This window comes from Xiphophorus maculatus, chromosome 14 (assembly GCF_002775205.1).
Source record: "Xiphophorus maculatus strain JP 163 A chromosome 14, X_maculatus-5.0-male, whole genome shotgun sequence".
NCBI classification, from domain to species: Eukaryota; Metazoa; Chordata; class Actinopteri; order Cyprinodontiformes; family Poeciliidae; genus Xiphophorus; species Xiphophorus maculatus.
This window is the reverse complement of record NC_036456.1, coordinates 2,347,179-2,368,613: the sequence shown is the minus strand read 5'-3', so window position 1 is coordinate 2,368,613 and position 21,435 is coordinate 2,347,179. Positions and strand designations below refer to the sequence as shown.

Here is a 21,435-nt window from a genome sequence, read left to right as displayed (position 1 = left end):
TAGCCTAAAAATGCTATTACCTTATTGTCACTCGAGCTGTTCTCCCTGGTTTAGCGCCAGAAGGAGCAGTGACCTTTTCAGCGCCGTCTCACATCAGGTCTATTAACGTGCTGACAGTTCACCTCTCCCTTTTTCCTTGTGAGAGGATAATGCCAACTGCCCTTTTTTTTGTTGTGGTGAAAAAGCAAGACCGGCCTCAGTGTGATTTCATTTTCTCTGCTGCTGGAGCATTTTTGGCAGCGGTGCTAACAGTCACTTTACCTGAAAGCAATCACAAGGAATGACAGTTCCTTTAGTGTGTGATTAAATATCAATAAATGTCTAAATCTCTATTTTTTTTTTTACTGAGCATTGAATAGTGATGTGGATACCAGCTTGCATGGATAGGATTGGATTATCTTTAGCAGTGGATGATCCAGAATACCCACACACAGATTCTATCAAATATGTAGTTGGAGGGATTGATTAAAGCTGATACTGTAATCCATATAATACTTGAAATTGGAATATTCCATCAGCTGGTGCTGCATGTCTCTCATATACTATATACTGTTTGAAGAAGGATGTTCTACTTTTGCTGTTTAATGGCACAGAAGTTACTTAAGGCTTATAACTTGTGGTGATCGAAATGTTGTTGATATTCTGCTAAGCGTAGAAAAAAAATGCAAGTTTGAAGTTGCGGCGTTTCCAAAGAACAAGGAATGCGACCAAAACCAGACCTGAATAAGCTTGGTCACATAATAAGTCACTAAAAAACATCCTCATACACCACTTCCTGTCGTCTTCTTTGTCTTTTCTGCCAGTAGTAACATCCAGTTGTTGATCACAACTTGTGTGATGCAAAAACACCCACCTCATCCTATCGCTGGAACTTTCTATCAAAAATTAGACTTTTTGTTACAAATTGGTGTGGTTGTGTTAAGGAAATTTAGTTTCGAAGTGTCAAATTGCGCAATTTTAAGGTCAGTGAAAACACAGCTGGCGTGATTAAGGTCATCTCTGTTTTTTATCTTTTCTACAAAGCAGTGTTGGGATTTAGGGTCCAACAAACCGACTTCTGAAAGTGGTGAGAAAGCTTATTAAAATAAAAATGGTTTATTATTGCAAAATGTTGTTCTCACTGCAAAGAAGTAGTCTTTTTGGAGGTCACAGCATTTCTGTGAATGTCTTATTCACCATGCTGACCTTACCAAACCAGCACACTACATAAGTTAAAGCAGATTCAATAAAAGAGAAAAATAGTTAAAATAGCCTCTGGTTGGCCTGTTTTAGAACAAAATAAGTTGAAATCATATACTAGCTTTGTGAGCCAGGACGTTAGCTAAGACAAACAGCAGCAATGCTGAGAGAGTGAGGCTCAGGATTATCACTGGATCTTTCTCTTCCTGAGCTTAAGGCTGAAACTTAACACAACAATCCAGAAATTACTTCTAGGATGATTTTGTAATTCAATAGGAAACGAGAGGATTTATTCTTTAAAAAAAAAATTTGTATAAATTGTTGATAAATGAACAATTGAAACTAGAAATCAATCCGAAAAGTGAAGAGGCAACGTTCCGACAAACATGAGTTTACTCTGCTTTTTATTCTCATGCGCCGAGACTAATGGCTATCACCCGAAATCCAGGTAATGAATAATCAACCTGGCGTTATCCCTTTATCCTTCCTCAACATGGGTGTTGATATTAAGCTGTGACAGTAATGGATTTTTTAAATTAAAAAATAAATAAATAAATGCATGCTAATATTCATAGTTACAGAGGGATGAACATATAATCACAACGAGGATTCTACATGAGCTGATGAACTAGAAATACGCCTGTTTTCTCCAGCTGCACTCAGCTGAGTAACCACGGCGATAATGCCTGGGTTAGTTACGACGTTGGTATTCAGCGCTGTGTGTCACGCTGTGCAGGTGGCCAGCAGCAGGGGCGGAAGCTAGCCAGCTAATATGTGGAATATTACTGAGGTGGAGACGGTGGTAGTGTGGGAGATTACGCTGCTTCAGGAGATCTGGAAAGATCTACAGATCTAACCATGGGTATGTTTTCTGTGCTGGACAAAACCTACGAGTTTGATAAATTTTTATTTTCATAGCAGTGAAAGACGTGCAATTGAATAACTGATGTTTTTCTAGAAGAGACCAGAAAAAAACAATATAACAGATACAGGGAATTCCTACATGTAATCATGTAATTCCTACAATCCAAACAGATAGCAAGAGACAATAGAGAGTTGATGCAGAATCTTTAGGAGGTAAAAGAAGCGACTCTGGCAAAAGGTTTTAATTTTAACCACAGTCACATTTGTACGAGGAGTTCAACATATAGAACTGGTTGATTATTTTCAAAGGGTTGGTTACAGGCTGCAACAGTGGCCTAAATCCTGATTTAAGCTAGATCTAGTCCTCTAAATATGCCCATATTAAATTATAGAACTAATAATATGATTACATTTTTCAGAGTTATTACAATTCAAAGAAATTAGTAGCCTTACAATTTCACTGAACTTGAGGAATAGTTTTCTTTTTATGTAAATCTGTAAGATTTAAATCGGTTGTTGAATTGTTTTGATTTGGCCCTTGGATGCTGTCACAGCTGGTGGGGGCTGATGTTGTTTATTGAAGTAGATGGAATATGGTTGTTTTGGAGCAACGGAAGGACACATGGACATGAATGCACAAAGGAATGTTCAATGTATGATTGCATGATTTCATGATTTTGACAATTTGTAATAAAACAGACAGAGTTTGGGGAAGAAAACGGCGGTCGTTCTTCGTTTCGCTAAAGCTGTTCTTGTTTACAGGCTTCCCACTCGGAAGAAAGGAGAAGAAGAGACAAAACAAAACAAACATCAATTGTTACAACTGTTTCAATACAGCTGAGACATGTAACATAGGTATAAAAAATATTTTTTCTGAGGTAACAGCCTGCGATGTCTTCGATGACATCACGTCCGTCCCTGACTGTCACTGATGACATCAGACCGACAAAACGAACGTGATGTCATCGATGACATCGCAAGCTGTTCCTTCAGAAGTGCTTGAATAAGACGACCACGTGGTAATGTGAAGGCCTGTGAAGGCCATCGCTCCACCACGTGGACACGAGGGCCTGTGAAGGCCAGGGATCCTTCAAGGACCTGGCCTGTGAAGGCTCTCGCACCGCCACGTGGACGCGAGGGCCTGTGAAGGCCAGGGATCCTTCAAAGACCTGGCCTGTGAAGGCCCGCGCACCGCCACGTGGATGCGATGGCCTGTGAAGGCCAGGGATCCTTCATGGACCTGGCATGTGAAGGCCCTTGCACCGCCACGTGGATGCGATGGCCTGTGAAGGCCCTCGCACCGCCACGTGGATGCGATGGCACCGCCACCTGGATGCGAAGGCATGTGAAGGCCCTGGCCTGTGAAGGCCCTCGCACCGCCACCTGGATGCGAAGGCATGTGAAGGCCCTGGCCTGTGAAAGCCCTCGCACCAGCACCTGTATGCTGGTGCGAGCATACCTGTATGCTGGTCAACGGACTTTCTGTTTGTGCATGTGTGTGTATTACAATGACACTATTTGAATATTACTGCTGTAGTTTTGGAACTCACCAATGGAAGATATTGGAGGGAGGCATTTCCACACATTCTGCTCAGAGAATGGAGTCTGGGATGTGTTATACAGAAAAATCAAAGAATCAAGGGACTCATTAGCAGAAGACTTACACCAACTAAACCTGACCTTACACTTTGACTGAGAAGAAATACTTCAGTTTATAATTTTATGAATAAGATGCAAGGAATAACAATTTCCTTCTGGGGACCAGGTGCCTTTTTTTATCCATGTTCCCACTGAGCTCCTGGATAAGAAAGTAAGAATAAAAAAGACAACGTGAGAAGGGTCCAAAGAGTGTGAAATTCTCAAATTGCAACGTTATACTCAGGTTTTAAAAGATGTATCGCATGCTTGACTCTGTCTGACCTGCACACAAGTGAAACTTTTTGGAATCTGAAAATATCTACAAGGAGCAGGGAAGTAAAAGGAGACCCCCTTCTGTTTCAGCCGCTTTAAATCCTCTCTTTGTTCTCGGGATTTTTGGCAATACAGTCAACTTTCACTGCCGTGATTCTTCAGTGGCGCACCGCTAGTTCACAGATCTGCTCCACACTCGATGCTCAAAGAGTTTAAAGGGGTGAGCATAAGTGCAAGCGCATCCTGTAAGGCCTGCCCTCGGTCCAGGCTCTCACATCACAGGCGATTCTCCTCCATATGCAAGTCCATTTTGCTCAGCCGGAAAGCCAGCCGCCGCATTATTTGAGCACAATGTTTTGGTTATCCTGACCTGTTGTCTTTGTACTAAGGGCCAGATTTCCATGAATGTGCCAGTTTGTGCATCGCGTTTTAAATACAGTACTGCTTTCTTAATTTGCTCTGTCAAACCCAGAGATTACTGGAAGAGTCTCAAGTTGTTGTCCTGTCATCAGGAAGCTATAATGAAGAAACTGCAAGTAGACTATCAGGATGCATTTAGAATCCTCCTCAGGCTTCCAAGATGGACGTCTGAATGTCACAAGTTGTCCTGAGCAATGTTCCGAATTTTTAATGCTTTGCTGAGGATCAACATGTATGAACTTATGCAATGCCTGGATGTGTCACACAGCTTAATAGTACGAGATCCGTCAACTGCAAGATATAGCGAAACGATATACCGCACGTTTTTTTGTCAATATTGGAAAAGCTATCTACTTCCTGACTGATGTGTTGGTCTTTTTGACGTGATGATTTGTCCGACTTATATATATATATATATATATATATATATATATATATATATATATCAACTCAATGCTAAATCTGTCTCATTGGCATGACAACTACCAATTCATCATTCCCGCACCTACAGATCTAGAAGAAATGTGTTTAATTGTTCATGATACAAGAAAGAGTTTGGGGGGAAAAACAGAAGCTTGAGCTTCTGTTTAGCTTAGTAAAAACCAGCTCCTTGTTCTACGCCTCGCTTCATCCAGAGGGTCTGGACGTTAGCCTTTGAGAAACAGTTGCATCCTGGAGGCGTGGACTCTGTTAAAGTTTGAAATGATTGGCTCTGATTTTACCCAATTGCTGACGTCTGGTCACAAAGTACGTAATGCGCCAGTTCGTCCGTAAAGGAAGCTACAAAGCTAAACGGAAATTGCATGCACTGTAAATAACACCGTAGGAAGTAGCACCACGATATCTTTGCCAGCAATAAAATATCTTATACATTTCTCTTGCTCCGACATAAAAGTTCACAACTCCTCGTTCTGTTCGCTGATTGGCTCAGTTGAAATTTAAATGGAAAAATTGAGCTTTATGGAGGAAAGCCCATATGGAGCACTGTAAGGAGATGAGAATCAAACAGAATGGCCAAGCTAGCCAATTTCAACAATCTCAGCTGAATCAAAGGTTAACGGTGTAAGCTTTGGTTTGTTTTGGTTTTAAGAGGAGTCAGAAAATACCTTCTTTTACCTCATTAATTTTTGATAGGTTCTGCTGCTCTTGCACAACTGATTTACAGCTACAACAGTATGGTTCGGGTGTAAACTTATCATTCTGAGGGGTTTTATTTTAATTTTCTGCTTTATTGTATTTTTTTTTACTTCATTTTTTAGTGCTTTATATTTCACCCAATCCTAAAGCAAAAATTTCATTTTAAAATACTTATGCAGCATGAGTAGTGCTGTTTTATGAAATGCTGAGAATCGTTTTATATTGCTCTGCTGGATTAAACAGGCGTCCTGCTCACCCTTGTAGCGTCGCGGGGGGCCTGGTGTCTGTCTTAAGGCGTGGTGCAAACTGTTTTTGCTTATTAGGACCAACATGCAGCATGACCCACCTGGAAGTTCCTGACTGTGTAACACTTTGTTTCCACATTTGGCAGAAATGCTTTCATTGCATTTTTGACATTCTCACCTATAATTAGAATTCCTGCTGCACATCCCATAAATCTTTCCCATCTGGTGACTCACTAACCGCTTATTCACATTTACTCACTTGGAAACTTGAAAGCCCCTCCTTTTTTCTTTTAGCCACCAACAGGCAATAAAAAATATTTAAGATTATCTTAAAGTTTTCACTCAACTTTGAATAAAGAATTATACATTTTCCAGACACGTAGAGCCTTTTCATAGCAAAATCGACTAACTGTGACCTTCATTTGCTATGAAAATGTTGTTTACATCGAAAATGACGACTTTAAATCACATCTGTATCTGATTTCTTGACAATGGCCTCTGTCTCTTTAAGAAGCTCCTACTATTTCCAACAATCTCACTTCTGCACTTCATCACAGCAATGCTTTGTTTTGTGCATGTTTTCACTCAAAACAGTCAAAAGATTGCATTAATGTATTAAAAGATCGAATAGTTGCCTAATTACAAGGGAAAATTAGGAAAAAAAATTAAAGAAATGTGATGATCCAAATTTAGCTAATTTCTTTAGATTTTACCAAACCAAACTATTTCAGTCACGTTGAAGTGAACAAACTTTAAGCAGTTATAGATGTCTTCCTGAAATTGGTAATGTTATGTTTTTGCCATTAATCATAGATTCCTGTTTATGTAAATGTATTTGATAGATTTAATTTTGAAACCTAAAATCTGATAAAGAAATCTATTTAGTCCAAAAAGTTTTATTATTTTTTTCCATTTCTTTGCAACAAACATGACTTGTTGAATGCAAAACAAAGCTTAAAGCTGCTCAAAGTAATTTATATCAGCATTGGAAAACAATAGACTTTGTAATAGCTTTCGAGTTAACATCTATCTTTCCTCCTTAGCATCTGTCTCCCGAGCAATATTGGATTTTCAGCTCTGTGTTGAAAACAGCGGCTCAAAGCAGCAGCTATCGCCCTTATTTTTCTATCATTAAATATAATAAGATAATGGACCTCCTGCCGGAAATGGGCTGTCCAGCAAACCTCAGGGTCATCTAGAGATAAACTACACATGATAATCCTGATGGCTGTAATTTAGTGGGTGAGTCAGATATGGAATGTAAAAGACAGATGAAAACTGCTAATAACAACTAGATTATCTACATTAGTTTTTTGTTTCTATGTTGTTGCTTTTACATTGTTATTCACATTTGAAGATTACTGCATTGTTTTTACCTCAGTCACATTTGTAAACAACACCTGAAGTTCACATACACTGAATAAAAGGACATACAGTATGCACCGTTCTCTGCACTCCATACTATATAGATGACCTCATGAGTAAAGAACATTGTGTGGAAATTGAAGCAAAAGGCATAAGCCAGGAAAAGTTAACGCTTGTGGCGTGTAGCTGTGGGGTGCTGTTCGTAAAGTTACAGTAAAAAATTCACAGTGCAAATTTGGGTTATTCAGCCATAAGAGGAAAAATATGTGGATTAATTTCTCAGTCATATTATCACTTTATCTTATTCATTTATTAATGTCAATTTCAAACTAAATATTTAATGAACAAGCTAAAGTTAGAGCTAAAGTTTGACTCTAAATATTTTGCTACAAATATGCTCATATTGGCATTTACTAATACTTAGCTTGAGATGAATATTTACATTCATCTAAATATTTAGTTACCGAGATAAATATTTAATTTGAAACTAAGCATCAAGTTTACAAATGACATGTTTACCTTACATTTAGCTCCGTGTTATCTATTTAGCCGATATGCAAATTTAGGTGCCAAAAACTGGAAGTGGACTGTCAAACTAAAAGCGGAGTTTTGAGAGCCTCTATGTAAATTTCTGCCGGTTAACTGCCGCAGTCATTGTCAAACGTATATATTGGCATTAAAACAGCTCATCCTCTCTAAAGCTAAAATGTTGTACATGTTGAGAGGAAAAGAAACAATGAGAAATACGAGAGACACAAGCAACAATTGAAGCCTATCAGTTCTGCCTGCGGGAGATTGTATAAAAGTCCGCAAGACCCAGCTTTTACTTTGGTTGCCCACTTCTGGTTATCAACAAATGAATTAGCGGATCATCTAAATATTTAAACCTGAGGTAAACGTTTAGCTTGAAGGTAAACATTTTGTTTGCAAGCTTAATTAAATATTTAACTAGCTAATTTTAGATTTAGGTTGAACATTTAGCTCAGTAGCTAAATATTTACACTCAGCTAAATGTTTAGTTTGAGGCTAAATGGGTAGTTTGAGGGTAAATATTTAGCTAACTAACTATTTAGCTAGTTATTTAGCTAACTAGCTAAATATTTAGCTAGTTATAAGAAAAGCAGCTAACAAAATATTTAGTTAGCTAAATATTTAGCTAACTAGCTAAATATTTAGCCCCAAGCCCACATTAGCCCTACAATGTTATCTTATTAGGTAAATATTAGCTTAGAGCTAAATTTTGAGGCTAAATATTTGGCTTGCTAGCTAAATATTTAGCTTAGAGATAAAATATGAGGCTAAATACTTATGTGGCTAACTAAATCTTTAGCTCAGAGCTACATATCTAGATCGGCATTCTGCTCCGATCCAAAATCTCCCTGTTCTTTTCTTGACATGCTGTAACACACATTTTCTTCCCGACATTCATCACTTTTCACTGCAGGGAACTAAAACACGATGTGCTCACTGCATTCAACGGCTCCCGCCTCTGAGTGGTGGCATTTTTCGAGATCTATGAGGGTGTTTATGAGAAGCTTGAAAAGGGCATTTTGCAGATTTATGGATGACAGGCCTAGCTGATTTCTTGTGTGTGTCTGAGACGGCGGTTCTCCCCACACCCTACGATAGCAATGACTCCGTCAGACGCAGAAATTGACAGGGACGGGGTGGGAGCCGGGGGGGGGGGGCGGCGGGGTAGAAGGGTGGGCTTTCGAATGAATAAGTAAAAAGGGCACGTCAAGCCAGTTTCATGAAAGTACATTAACTTTTATTTGTTCAAAAAACATGCCTGCGTAATTAAATTGGCAGATCGAGGTAATGGCGTTCCAATAAACAGCGTCGAGGCGGAAGCGGAAAACAATGATGCAGCGCTCACATGTGCCTGGGACTTAATTGCGCGTTATTGACAAGTGACCTTTAAAGGAGATTGAGGTAGATTCCCAGTTGGACATTTTGAGTTTGTCTTGTATTTCTGGATGGCGTGTGTGTGTGTGTGTGTGCGTGTGTGTGTGTTATCTCTGTGATGTCTGAATATTTTTGCTATATAGGACTTACTCATGTGTGAGTAAATCACGTCCGTACAGTAACCAAGAGGTCTTATTGCGTCTTCGACTTTCATTTATTGGCTCCGTTATCCCCTCCTGGCGAGGAAGTGGAACAATAATATTTTTGACAAATGGCAAGTTGTCGAACAGGCTTTTACTACACCTAGAACAGAGTAAAAAAAAAAAGGGATATTACAAGCTCACATATAAAATTTATGAGCAGCTTTAACAGTGAGATTTGAAGCACTTTTATCCAGGCTTTCATAGTACTTGCCTTTACTTGACCATTTTCAAAAGCGAACCAAAGCAAACTATATATAATTTTAATATTGTCAAAAAAAAAAAAGCAGCAAGAAGTAATTTCAATAAAGAAAAAAAAAGTCCTTTCAACCTGAGGAGATGGAACTAATTGTTGAAATGTGTTCAGGAGAAGCTGCCCGCTTTCTGCCCTTTTTGATCAGACTTTTAGCCGGTCCCAATCGGACGCCTCTCCCTCTCCTCTGGATAATTGACAGCAGCTGAGAATATTTTTCACTGCGGGCCATTAGTAAGTCCGGGCCATAAGTGATGGATGATTCTTGATGCTACATTGATAAGACTACTCAATTCTCAGTCCGATTAATCATCTCGTCGCTTTAATATCTGGGAACAGTGATGCTGAGACATGAGCGATGGTCAAGATAAAAATGATAACAATTAAAAAAAACAAAAGTCTCAAAGCCTCTGTAAATCCCATCTGAAGGTGCGTGAAGCTGCGACGCGTCACCTTTCCCGGCCCGCACGCGGCCTGGCTTCATTCTGCTGATAGCGGGGAGATTTGCCACGGCCCCTGTTTGTTCGCTGTGTGTGTCCTGATAGCCTGGCAGCCTGGTTTGTTTGTTTATACTCTGTCTAGGTCAAAGCAGATGCCCTCGCTCTTCTTCTGTCTTCTCACTCTCTTGCCAAGCCGATGAGTCTCTTGCAGGCCTGTTGTTCTGACCTTTTCACAGGACTGTATGTGCTGTAAGGTAATGTCACAACATTCAGTTCTCACATCCGCCACACACCGGCAGACAAAGCTGTGTGTTTTCTCTGGATTGTGTATTTTGACGGTTCAAATGCAACACCGGGTGACATTTTTGATATTACAATCAAGTAAATCAGACTTGTTTGGTTTTGGTCGACATCGGTATTTGAAATAAAATTCTGGGCAGGGCATTGCCAATATCTTAGGCCAATGCTGAGGCTTATGTGGCCATATAGTTGTCATTATAATTTTTTTTTTAATCTGTTAATTTGTTTCTTTTTCAAAGAACAAGTTGCAGTAGTCAATGATAGGGGACCCGTCATTAAAAGTCCACTTAATTAGCTCTTAAATACATTTTGATTTTGCACTTGGAATCTAAGAGTTCAAAAAAGTTTAAATTAGTGTCTACCGCTGCTACATAAATCGATGTACAGATCGAAAAATATGACCCAAACAGAATATGAAGGGATATATACCTTTATATGCTTTTTCTGTCATATATAATGGTATATATTACAATACCTTTGTATTCTGTTTGGGTGATATTTTTCAATCTCTCTAGTTTTCTCTATTCAATACTAGGTCTTTTTTTTTTTTTTTTTTTTTAATAAAAAAAAACTTTCAGCTAACCAGTCTTCCCAGTCAGCCATTTTTATTTCTAGCAGCAATTTTGTAGTCTAAGTGCCGGGATGTCGACGCTACAAATAGATAAGTCGAAATGTTCTGTCTGGAAACAGCAAAGTGGCTGAACTGCAAAAAACGCTGAAAATACAAACTATGTTGTAGACATTAATGATGATTAGTGATATTTATTGTTTTGATCGCAGTGACATCATGCTTTCTACTTCTACTTAGCGCTGTGTGCTAGCTTTTAGCTCCTTCAGGATGTATCCGTAGTCTGGTACATTATTTGAATAGTCTTATCATATAAGCAGTTTGGCATTGTTTTTCTTTTGGGGGACACATGAGCCGAGGGCATTCAGTGACATTCTTAGCGCTAGTGTTAGCTACCTCGCCAGCTATTTTGAAATCTTGTTAACAACACATGTTCACTCCTATGGTAGCATTTTCTGACTCAAATATGTAAAGTTGGATGGACAAGTGTTTCATTCTGTTTTACTCAATTTGTGCACTGCTGGATATTTGTATGGGTGTGCAGTGGAACGCTCTACAATCTGGAAGGTGCGGTGGGCTGTGAAGGATCTCATTTGCATTTAAAGGGACCACACCGAAATAAGTTGCTCTCAGACAGGCATTAGAACAAGGCCAAACGAGGGACAATAATAGTTGCAGTTCCTCTTTATATAAACCACAACTGAATGATTAAAAGTGAAAAGAAACATTTTAAACCATGTTCACCTTAAAGTGAGTTGAATAAATCAATAGTTTGTTTTGTTTTTTTTTCTTCTATATCTCTACTATTATGGTGGTTTAGAGATTTTAGGTGTCTTTGTATTGTGATTTTCCAGTTCTTACAATTTGGGTCAAAAAAAGGCAAAACACACAGAAGAAACAGACATTTCTTTCACTGTGAGCATATTTACGTTCAACATTTTTATTTCCCCGTTGCTTTTATCGGTTACTGTAACACAACCTTTTGCCTGTTCTGTCTTCAAACACACCATGCAGCCAGTGTGACTTTGACAATTTTCAAAGATTTGATGAATGACTGAAACATGGCATCGATCAATAAAATGGGCCAACCTATCCTTGTCTTTATTAACACACAACATGACCAGCGGATAGGGCAGGATTGAAATGTTTATGTCAATTATTGATTTTAAGTGTAATAAAATGAATATACAGCAACATTTTTTAAGTGTTTAATGTGGATGTTATTGGACCTTTTGCTCATGCAGCATAGTTAATAAACTAATTGCAGGTTAAAATTGTGAAAGTTGAAAAGGATTTAATTTTTTTTTATCTCCACGCTGTAACACTGCATGTTTTTCATGACCCAAAGACTGAATTTGCCTCTCAACCATTACTCACAGAGCCCTTGTCTATACAGCCAGAGAAAACTCTGGTCAATTCAGAACTTTCTCCGTTTAGCTATTAAAGGGATTTTCAACAATAGTAACAGCATGACGGATAGATTCACCGGTATTTAAAGGGTTTTTTAAAAACCCTTGGTATATTTTGACATCAGTAACCATCTCATGCACTTAACTGAAATTACTTTCAGACTGACATCTTGAAGATTAAGATATTTAAATCCAGCATCAATTTCGAAGAGTGTAAAAGTTAAGTATCAGAACAGTCGGCAGAATTTTTATTTTATTTTTTTTACTTAGCTAGCTTAGAGTTTTTCCTCTTCAGTTAAATGCTGCTGTGGAAAACCTCACCAAAGGCACTGAACCTGAGATATTTCTAAATATTTTTTCTATGTATACTTGCACAGTGTGCAAAATCCAAACATTTTTGTTGCTGCTTTATGCTTGTAGCATTGGGCTTGAAGCTGTTGTCTTGCTGACATGCATGCTACTTCTCATAGCTTGTTGTTGCTGCTGTGTTAATAATTTTATGACTTTCTCTCTCTGTGGATTGAAAGTCAAGACATGATTCACTTCAGCCAGCTGACTGGCAGTTTGCAACTACAGTGGGGGTAGGTTGGGGTGCGCTGCTTCAGCTTAAAGGTTTCCCCATTATTCTGACTTCTAGCTGTCTGTGATGTAATCAGCTGTGAAACCCTGTTGAGAGAATATTTAATATGAATTTGTTTTGTTGTTTTTTTTGTTTGTTTGTTTCTAAAGTAACCAGTTAAAAACCAGACCCTTGTCCTACGCTTCACTTCGTACACAACGTGTGGACCCATTGAGAAACGATTGCTTGCTGGAGGCGTGTACGCTGTCAAAGTTTTAAATTTGACCTAATCGTTAACATTTGGCCATGACTTGTGTTATTTGCCACAATAACACAAGTCATGAAGCTTGTGTTATGAAGCTTACCAGAAAAAAAAACATATTGTGCTAGAAGAATCAAGCACAATAGGAGAAATCCAAGATGGAGGACTGGAGGAAGATGAGAACCAAGGGGAATTGCATAGGAAGGCAATGGCCAGGCTAGTTTTATCGTGGTCAAACTCTTACTTTTAAAATTAATACTTTTTCAACAATTCTACAGTTGTTTATAGTTTAGCACAGAATTTCCAAGCTCCATGTTCATTTTTTTTTAACAAAATGAACTAACAGAAACACTGCTGTGCTTATACGTTTTGAAATCTATTATTTTCATGAATGTGGACTCTGTTATAATAGCAGAGTTTGTTGCGATTGCATTTCTACACATGCTTTAGATGATTATTGGGTGCTTTTTGTTGCACAGGAAAATCAATTAGTCGGTCTATGTTTTCTCAAGCACTAAAACTCTCCCACATTTTTTAAAATAAAAATTAAGCACCCTAATACAAAGTTCCCTTTTCACTTCATATTACAAGCAGTGCAATGAAAAATTATTTTCCCCACTTGTAACTTAAGAGTTCCCTCCGCTTGTTAGCGCAGACACGACAGTTGGTACGCTTGAACTATATGTGGCCACTACTTAACTTCTTGGCTGGAGGTGCCTCACAACAGATTTTCAGCTCTCTGCAGACAAGCCTGCGTCTGTTTCTGATGTGCAGCAGCCACTATAATCTCCACGAATGACAACGGGCCTCATTGCCAGTCCGCTAGATCTCTACAGAAGAACAACTCCTGCTGCGACATGCTACTCTAAAATATCCGCATCTGCTTTCAGATGGGGGAAATCTCATGTGGGTTATGACAGTGTGCGCTGAGACGTAGTTGAACCAAAGCAGACATTCCCTCTAACACACTGCAAGATAATGTAGGTCAACATGCACTCATATCCACACGTTGTGAAGATACGTACTCTCTATTTGCTGTCATCACCTTGTAGAAAACCCAGACTTTGACTAGTTTTGTTTTTTTTTTCTTCCATGGCATGTGAATTTTGCATTATGTGCTTGTGAAAACACAGTATTACATTATTTGAGTTGGCAGGAATGTAACAGCACTCAAGCTACAGTATGTGGAAAATTATATTCCTTGTCCGCTAAAAATACGGGTCTTTTTTTTTTGCATTTAGAGGACTTTAAAATGTAGCAATACTATGAAGTGAGATTTGTGATTTTGAAACCACAGTTTCTAAAACCTCGGCATACCTTGAATTTCCCCATACCTAATGCCATTAGCTGCATTTCCATTGCAAAGCTGCGCAAATCTCTGTCTATGTTCCGCTAACATCATTTCACAATTGCAGTGTTAAGAAGTTAAATTAAAATTACATGAGACGTCACCCTCCTGCTACTTCCTGTCGTCTTCTTTGGCGTTTCCACCAGTAGAAACGTCCGGCTGTTTTTCGTGCGGCTCGTCTGATATGAAAACAGTGCTTCTGTTGCAGTTTTGCAAAATCCATCTGTTTTGATATGGCTGAAAAACCACATCATTCTACCGCAAAACATTTCTAACTTTTTGTTTTGTTTTGTAATTGGCAGTTTCTATCTTGTGAATTTATTTTTGGAATTTAAATCAGTGTCTCATAATAACAATGTTTCAAAATGTGTTTCAGCTGCTGTTTGTCAGGCAGCAGAATGAAGTCAGGACACAGCTGACTGTTGAGTGTCGCTGGTTATAAACCGAGCCTGGTGTTGCAGTGCACATTCTTATAATATCCAATGTTGGATTGCTTTTTTTTGGTTTGTTTTGTATTTACTTTGTGTTTGATTTTTTTTTTTTTTCATTTAGAAGAATCATCAATTGTTTCACAGAAATGTGCTGCTGTAAATCACAGAATACACCTCCAAGCTAGAAAATAATGACAGGTGTGCTCTATAAAACCCATCCAAGCTGTACAGGAAAAAAATAAAAAATAAAATCAATACTCCTCTGTTGATACAACACAAGGAACGAAATAAGCAGCAATCGCAGTGCCCACTTTGTTATAAGCTTTTGCAAACGAAGACAAATATTTTGTCCCCGCTTGGCGTTTAATTCCCGCTCTCTGCACTTTTTCCCATTTAAGAATCCCCTTCGTCCAATGTAATCCAGGGCCATGCCGCTGAGCACACCGGAGCCACTGCGGGCAGCTCCAGACAAAGTCACATTAGCTTCTCTTGACCTCACAGCTGTAATCGGCTCTGGGGAGAGGCAGGTGGTTAGTGTTTTGCAAGAGTCCCTTGCTCAACGTTAATAGTTTTGTAAGCACAAGGCTGAGGCTGAAGAGCAAGGATGCAAGCGTTACAAGGGCTTACCTGGAGATTAGAGCATCAGCAATTCCCCCACAATCCCACCCTACAGATTTAACCGCCATGTCCCCTTTACTGGATCCCTATCAGGAGGGAGGTTCAGCTCAAAACCAATATATTCATATTAAATTCAAACAGAAAATGTATTAATCTTGATCAGTGTTATTTTTTTGTCAATCTAAGGAACACGAAGCCAAAAGCAATATTTTGAATGCGTGTCAAACTGGCTGCGTTTCCATTCACTTTAACATTGCGCAAATTGGAATTATGACAATAAATGCAGCAGTTTCAAAACAACCTTTTTTTTCTAAAGTTTTTGCGCTCAGGTGAGGCGAATATCCATCCGTATCGGAAGTAGTGTATTTCTTTTTTTTCCACATTGCACAAGTCTTGTTATCAACAACCCAATGTTACTACTGGCGGAAAAGACGAAGAAGACAGGAAGTGGTAGGCGGATGACTGCGTGGTGTGATTTGTTTATGACTTATAGCCTGAACAAATGTATTTAAGTCACTTTATCTGTATGTTTTATTTAAACACCACAATTGCAAATTAGTTTTTTCTCAACATTAGCGGAGTATCAACAAAGTTTTGCGCTAATTTGTAATGGAAAAGCAGCTATCGATGTATAATATCCCCCAATTTGAGATTATGATAATGTAATTCCATTCTCTTTTTTTTCTCTTGACTTAAAACCCAACATAACAAGTTAGTTTGTGGTACATTTAAGGTTCATTCACACCAGCCCTGTTTAGTTTGCTTTAATCCAACTCCAGATTGTTTTCCTAGAAAGTCTGGTTCGTTTGGGGAGGTGTGAGTGTGAACTTTGACACGGACCAAAAATGCAAAGTCTCCCTACAAACCTAGGTATTGGTGCGATTTGACTGCATATGTGAATGGCAAGAGGACCGGAGACCTAAGTAGACTACAGCGCCGTGCATTTTGGGTAAATACAACTAAAATAAAGGAGCTTGTCGAGTGAGAGAAATGACTCGCATTCAGTTGTGGAATGAAGGAGGGAGAGGCCTTCATACAAATATGATCAGACGAAAATATTACAGTTACTCTTAACCACTCAAAAAAAAAAAACCCAAAAAACGATGGCTATGTTTACATTTCATGAAGAAGGAAGTTGCGCTTAGTGTTTTCTTCAGATATTTTTGTGTCATTTTCTTCAGTGGTTCTTGGTGCAGCACCACCACAGGTCAGAAGGGGAACAGGTTCTTCTATGGGTTAGGTTTGTTTGACACTGTTCCAACCGAATGCTGCAGATTTGCTGCCCAATGGAACTGTGGCTTTATGTAGCGTGGTCTTTATAAAAAAATATCTCTGCCTCATTTACATGGGGACTGGTACAGAAAAGTTTTCATCCACATGAATCCACACAAATCCATCCTGAGAGTTGTGTTAAGCATGCCAAACCCACAGGGGTCAGTGTAGCGCAAAGCTAAAACCTTTGTCAGCCAATCAGATTGTTTCCAGACAACCACGGCTTCCTGTTAGAAATAAAACCTGGCACCATTTGTGTGAATGGAAATGCTGCATTATTTGTTACACAGGACCCTAAATATATACATATTTTTTTCCATGAACACATGCCAAGTTTTCTGAAATCTCCTCTTTGGTTTGATTTTCCATGAGTACTCATTTTTAGTGGTATGAAGTTGTGTTTCTGAGTGGATAAACGGCCAAAACACAGAAAAAAATGTCTCTGTTTCCCCAGACATCCAGCTACATGAGGACCAGACCTTAAGAGTGAGACAAGACAAAACTGTAAAGATTCTCTGCCTCAATAAATTCCGTGCACCCAAAAGCCGCTGCGCACCGCTCCAGTTTCAGAGACGGATGAGAGCGAACGGGGAATTGGCAGCACCCTTCTAATAAAATCACAACGGTAGCTGTGCCGTAGCAGCGGGAAAGCCGGCTAGCTCAATCCTAACTCAATCGAGGATCATCAACAATTGTCACTAAATCAGCCCCTTTAGTCTTTTACTTCTCTTTCAATTCATTACAAGTGAATGGGCCTTTATTGGCATGACAGTTTCAAGGGGGACTGTGGGAGTGTGTGGAAGCTTGTAATGCCGGGTTGACACAGGCAATTTACTAAGGGATCGACGGGCGTCTGGAGGCCAGAAAAGCGGCGCAAAAGTAACAAGAGACAGAGAGTAAGAGATTTATCTCTCCACCCCCAAAACTTCATTGTACATCATGTATTTTATTGTCCTTCAATGCTTGATTTTTTTGTTTTTCCTTTTTATTGTGTTTATTTTGGTTTGCTAATCTTCCTTTGGTCCCAGCTGCTTTGCTGCTTTATTTATGAGTTTATTTTCCTTTCCAAGTTCAACACGGCGTCCATCGAGACTGATGTTCAAACTGCCTTATTTTATCTCGTGTTTTCATTTCCCCCCAAGGACTCAGACAGTCTAAGTACATTTAGAGTGTGAAGCACCATTACATAAGACCAAAACTCTTAAGAAGCACGTTCTAATTCCAACTTCTGTGGCGTAGCACTATGCAAAAAGATAATATAACACATTATATTTACCAAATTGGAAATGTGGAATCTCCACAAAGCTTATCTCTGTGGTAACCTCGTTGTTACAGGACATGATGGTATTCAGCTATGTTTTGTTAAATGTAGTCGGCACTGTAAGCTCTACAGAGAAGGAAGGGTGTATCGATGATAACTCCCATAGACCCAGGGTAATAGGGCAATAGGGTACTAGCAGTACCCAGTACTGTGAGTACTGCTGGTACCCATAATATCTGGTAATACTAGTATTAAGAACATGTCTATGGAAAAACTCCCAAAAGCCAGAAGATAATCCTAAATATTAACAAAAGTCTGCCACAGAATAAGCTCTCCACACGTTTAATCAACTAAAAATCATATTTATTTTTAAAAGGTACTATATAATGAGGAAATTAATGTTCAGCATTCTTTTTCCACCATGTTGGTTTTAGACATAAGCCAGCATCACGCTGAAAAAAGAAGACAGGTGATCCAACTGAAAAGAAAAAAAAAAATCTGTTAATTTATTATAAGTCATCATATTGAGTTTATCCAAGTTTAAGATAAAAAAAAAACAAGTTTAACAAAATATAATCCAAATGTAAGACTATGCAAACATAATTAAATGCCTTTGACTTCGTGGTGTATTCATCTGATCTGCACTGCAAAAACACAACATCTTACCTGGCGTTTTTGGTCTAATTTCTAGCGCAAATGTCTTAGTAAACTTGAATTACGACAACATTTGTTTTACTTCAATAATTTATTAATCTTGATGAAATGGTGCTAGTTCCAGTGGCAGATTATTTCACTTATAACATGAGAAAAAATGTCTTGTCATAAGTGAAATAATCTTCCAGTGGATGTTTTTTCATCGATATGCAATTATCATCTTTAAACAAACTCTTGTTTCTTGCTGGAAAGTTATTTGTAAGTTAGTTTTGTCTCTTTTCAAATGAACTTGCACTAGAAACCAGACCAAAAAAAAATAAAATACTTGGAAGGATTTTGTGTTTTTGCAGTTTGTCTGTTCAGCTTATCTAGATTTGTCAGCACCAGGTCGTCTTTCTGCAGTGATTTTAATGTGTGTGTAAGACAGATTTATGGGTAATGTGAGCAGTAAGAACATGCCCATTTATTCACACTGCTTGTTTTTATTGCCTGAGACATGACATAAAGTTCATAAGTGCTTTATTATGTAAGAGTTCTGTAAAGTTTTTCATCCCTGTATACTTACTGTTGAGAAATATCAACTTTCTTGGCGCACTGCACAATTGTTCAACTCCCTTTCAGGGAAAAAAAAAAAAAGTATCGACATGGAGTTTTGAAAAAATCACACGAGTCACACTACTGAAAGTGTAAAATAAGGCTTTGACTGGGTATTCCTGCCAGACTTTTCAAATTAAAATCTGTGTCTTTCAAGTCGGTGCCTCACCTTTTAAATCTCCGCTCTCATCCTCCTTCCTCTTCCTCGTATATGATAAGCCGTCTGCCAAGACTTCTTACATCTCGTATCTCCCTCAGCCCCTCTCCCTCGGTATAAACTTCAACTCTCTCTCTCTCACTCTGCTTTTCTCATTATCTTCTCCCTCTCTCGCTCTGCCTCCCTTCTCTCTGTTCTTAGCTTTTCAAAGATAAGACTCATTCCCCCCAGTGAGTTCTTGGAGTCGATAATAATGTGCTGCTATCATCGATAATCTGTCAGGCCCCCTTTTCCTGCGCCCTGGTCTTCACTGTACTTCTCGTCGCCTCCTACACCACACCCCGGCAATCACGGAGGGGGGGATAAAAAAAAAAACTTAAAAAAACCCCATCTAGTCACACACTGATGCTAATTTAGATGGACGAAGTTGAATCGTTCCAATCTTTTTATCCAGCGCTGGATGTTGGTCCTGATCAAGGCGGCGTTTCATTGATCAGGATTTTAATTCCTGAGTGCATTCAGCCTCCTATCGCTGTTGTTTCAACTCAGGTGAACTGGAAAGGCAACACAGCTGCCTTCAAGAAGTGAGGTAGGGATCCGAAAGCAGCCGGTTGGAATTTCACATGGAACAGCGGATTAATTAGGTTAGGGTGGCCATTTATCGTATCGTTTAACGTGAGAAATTGATTTATTGTCGTCTTGATAAATTTCAGTTATTGATGGTAAATGTAATTTTTTTTTGCTATTTTCTCCACTGTTTGTGACACGGGAAAATATGGTTAAATACCGGTACTGTGTGCAGTTCATTGATAAAATTACACTTATAAGTAAGTAGCATCCTAAAGAAGCCGACTGTTGAATATTTTTCAAGAACAGTATTTGTGTTTGTGGTGCTATGAATGCTGAGCTATACAGTCAACTGAAAAATAAGTTCAGAGTTTTTTTTCGTCATAATCTTTATTGTTATCACAATAGCACCTCAAAATATCGCAATAAAATTCAACATCCGTATCACTGACCCAAAAAATCCGATCTGATATCGAATGACTCCAGGTTTTCGATTCTCAACAGAAAACTGATATTTATTTTCTCATAAATATACTTTTTAGTTTTGATTCGGAACTCATCCTGAACTTTCATCTTGATAAACTGCATAAACCAGAAATAACTGATCACATAGTCATCTTAAATATATATTTTAGTTTAAACACTCATTTTGAGATAAGGTTTTGGCATTGGGTTTTTTTTTTTGGCCGTACTTGACCATGATTGGTTTATTTTGCAAAACTTCAATGAAAACACTTTTATGAGCATCATACAAATCACCTGACCACCAACAGGATGTTTTCACCGGTGCAAACCATGAAGCAACGACAGGCAGTAGTCGGAAGATTCATGCGCAGCATGTTTTTACTGACTTATCGCGTGAGCAAACTTATTCACGTGATTTTGATTGTTTCTTTTTATAATGGAAACACCGCAATTGCAAGACAGTTTTTTTGCGACATTGCCAGTACATCGGCAATGTTTTGTGGACATTTGCAGTGGAAACGCAGCTAGAGATGGGTCTAGAAAATGTGGGGGCGGGAGAACAGCAAGAGACCTCAGCAGGTTAGCAGTGCTGGATCTCCTCGGTTAAGTATGAACAAAATTCCCTGTAGGTAAATGCTGTTTATGAAATATTTACAAAAATATTTAAAAACTATTTACGGTATCACTCTCCTCTGAGGCAACTTTGAAGTACAAGTGTCCTCTCTCCCCAGTTCAGCTGAACATCCCAGGCGTCGGAATACTTCTTCTGCTGTATTTTGCATTTCTGGGACGTCAGGCATCAGGTTTGCTCATAAAACCTAAGATCTCATGAAATTCACCCCGTCTTGTGAGGTTTCTGTTTCATCATGACCTCAGTGAGAAATGCTCAGAGTGGCTGTTTAAAAAAAAAAAAAAAAATCACTCCTAGCTTTAAGGTATCCAACCTTTTAATAACTAGTTTTTTTATTATTAAAATCTGCCTTCTTCCTGACTACAGATGTATTTTTTTGTAGAAATACTTTTGCACTCTCTCCATGTTGTGGACTTCACA

The 21,435-nt window shown here is 38.7% G+C and overlaps 1 protein-coding gene and 1 long non-coding RNA gene across 8 annotated transcripts in view; one reads left to right on the top strand and one right to left on the bottom strand.

Annotated features, from left to right (window-relative positions):
- The window catches only part of LOC102219889 (neurexin-2), an 813,998-nt gene that overhangs the window by 110,999 nt on the left and 681,564 nt on the right, over window positions 1–21,435 (top strand). The gene's annotated exons all lie outside the window — the stretch shown is intronic.
- LOC111610928 lies at window positions 18,338–19,455 on the bottom strand. Its single transcript, XR_002753815.1, has 3 exons — window positions 19,365–19,455; window positions 19,167–19,215; window positions 18,338–18,425 (listed from the first exon to the last, which is right to left on the bottom strand). It is a non-coding gene; the product is annotated as an uncharacterized LOC111610928 (long non-coding RNA).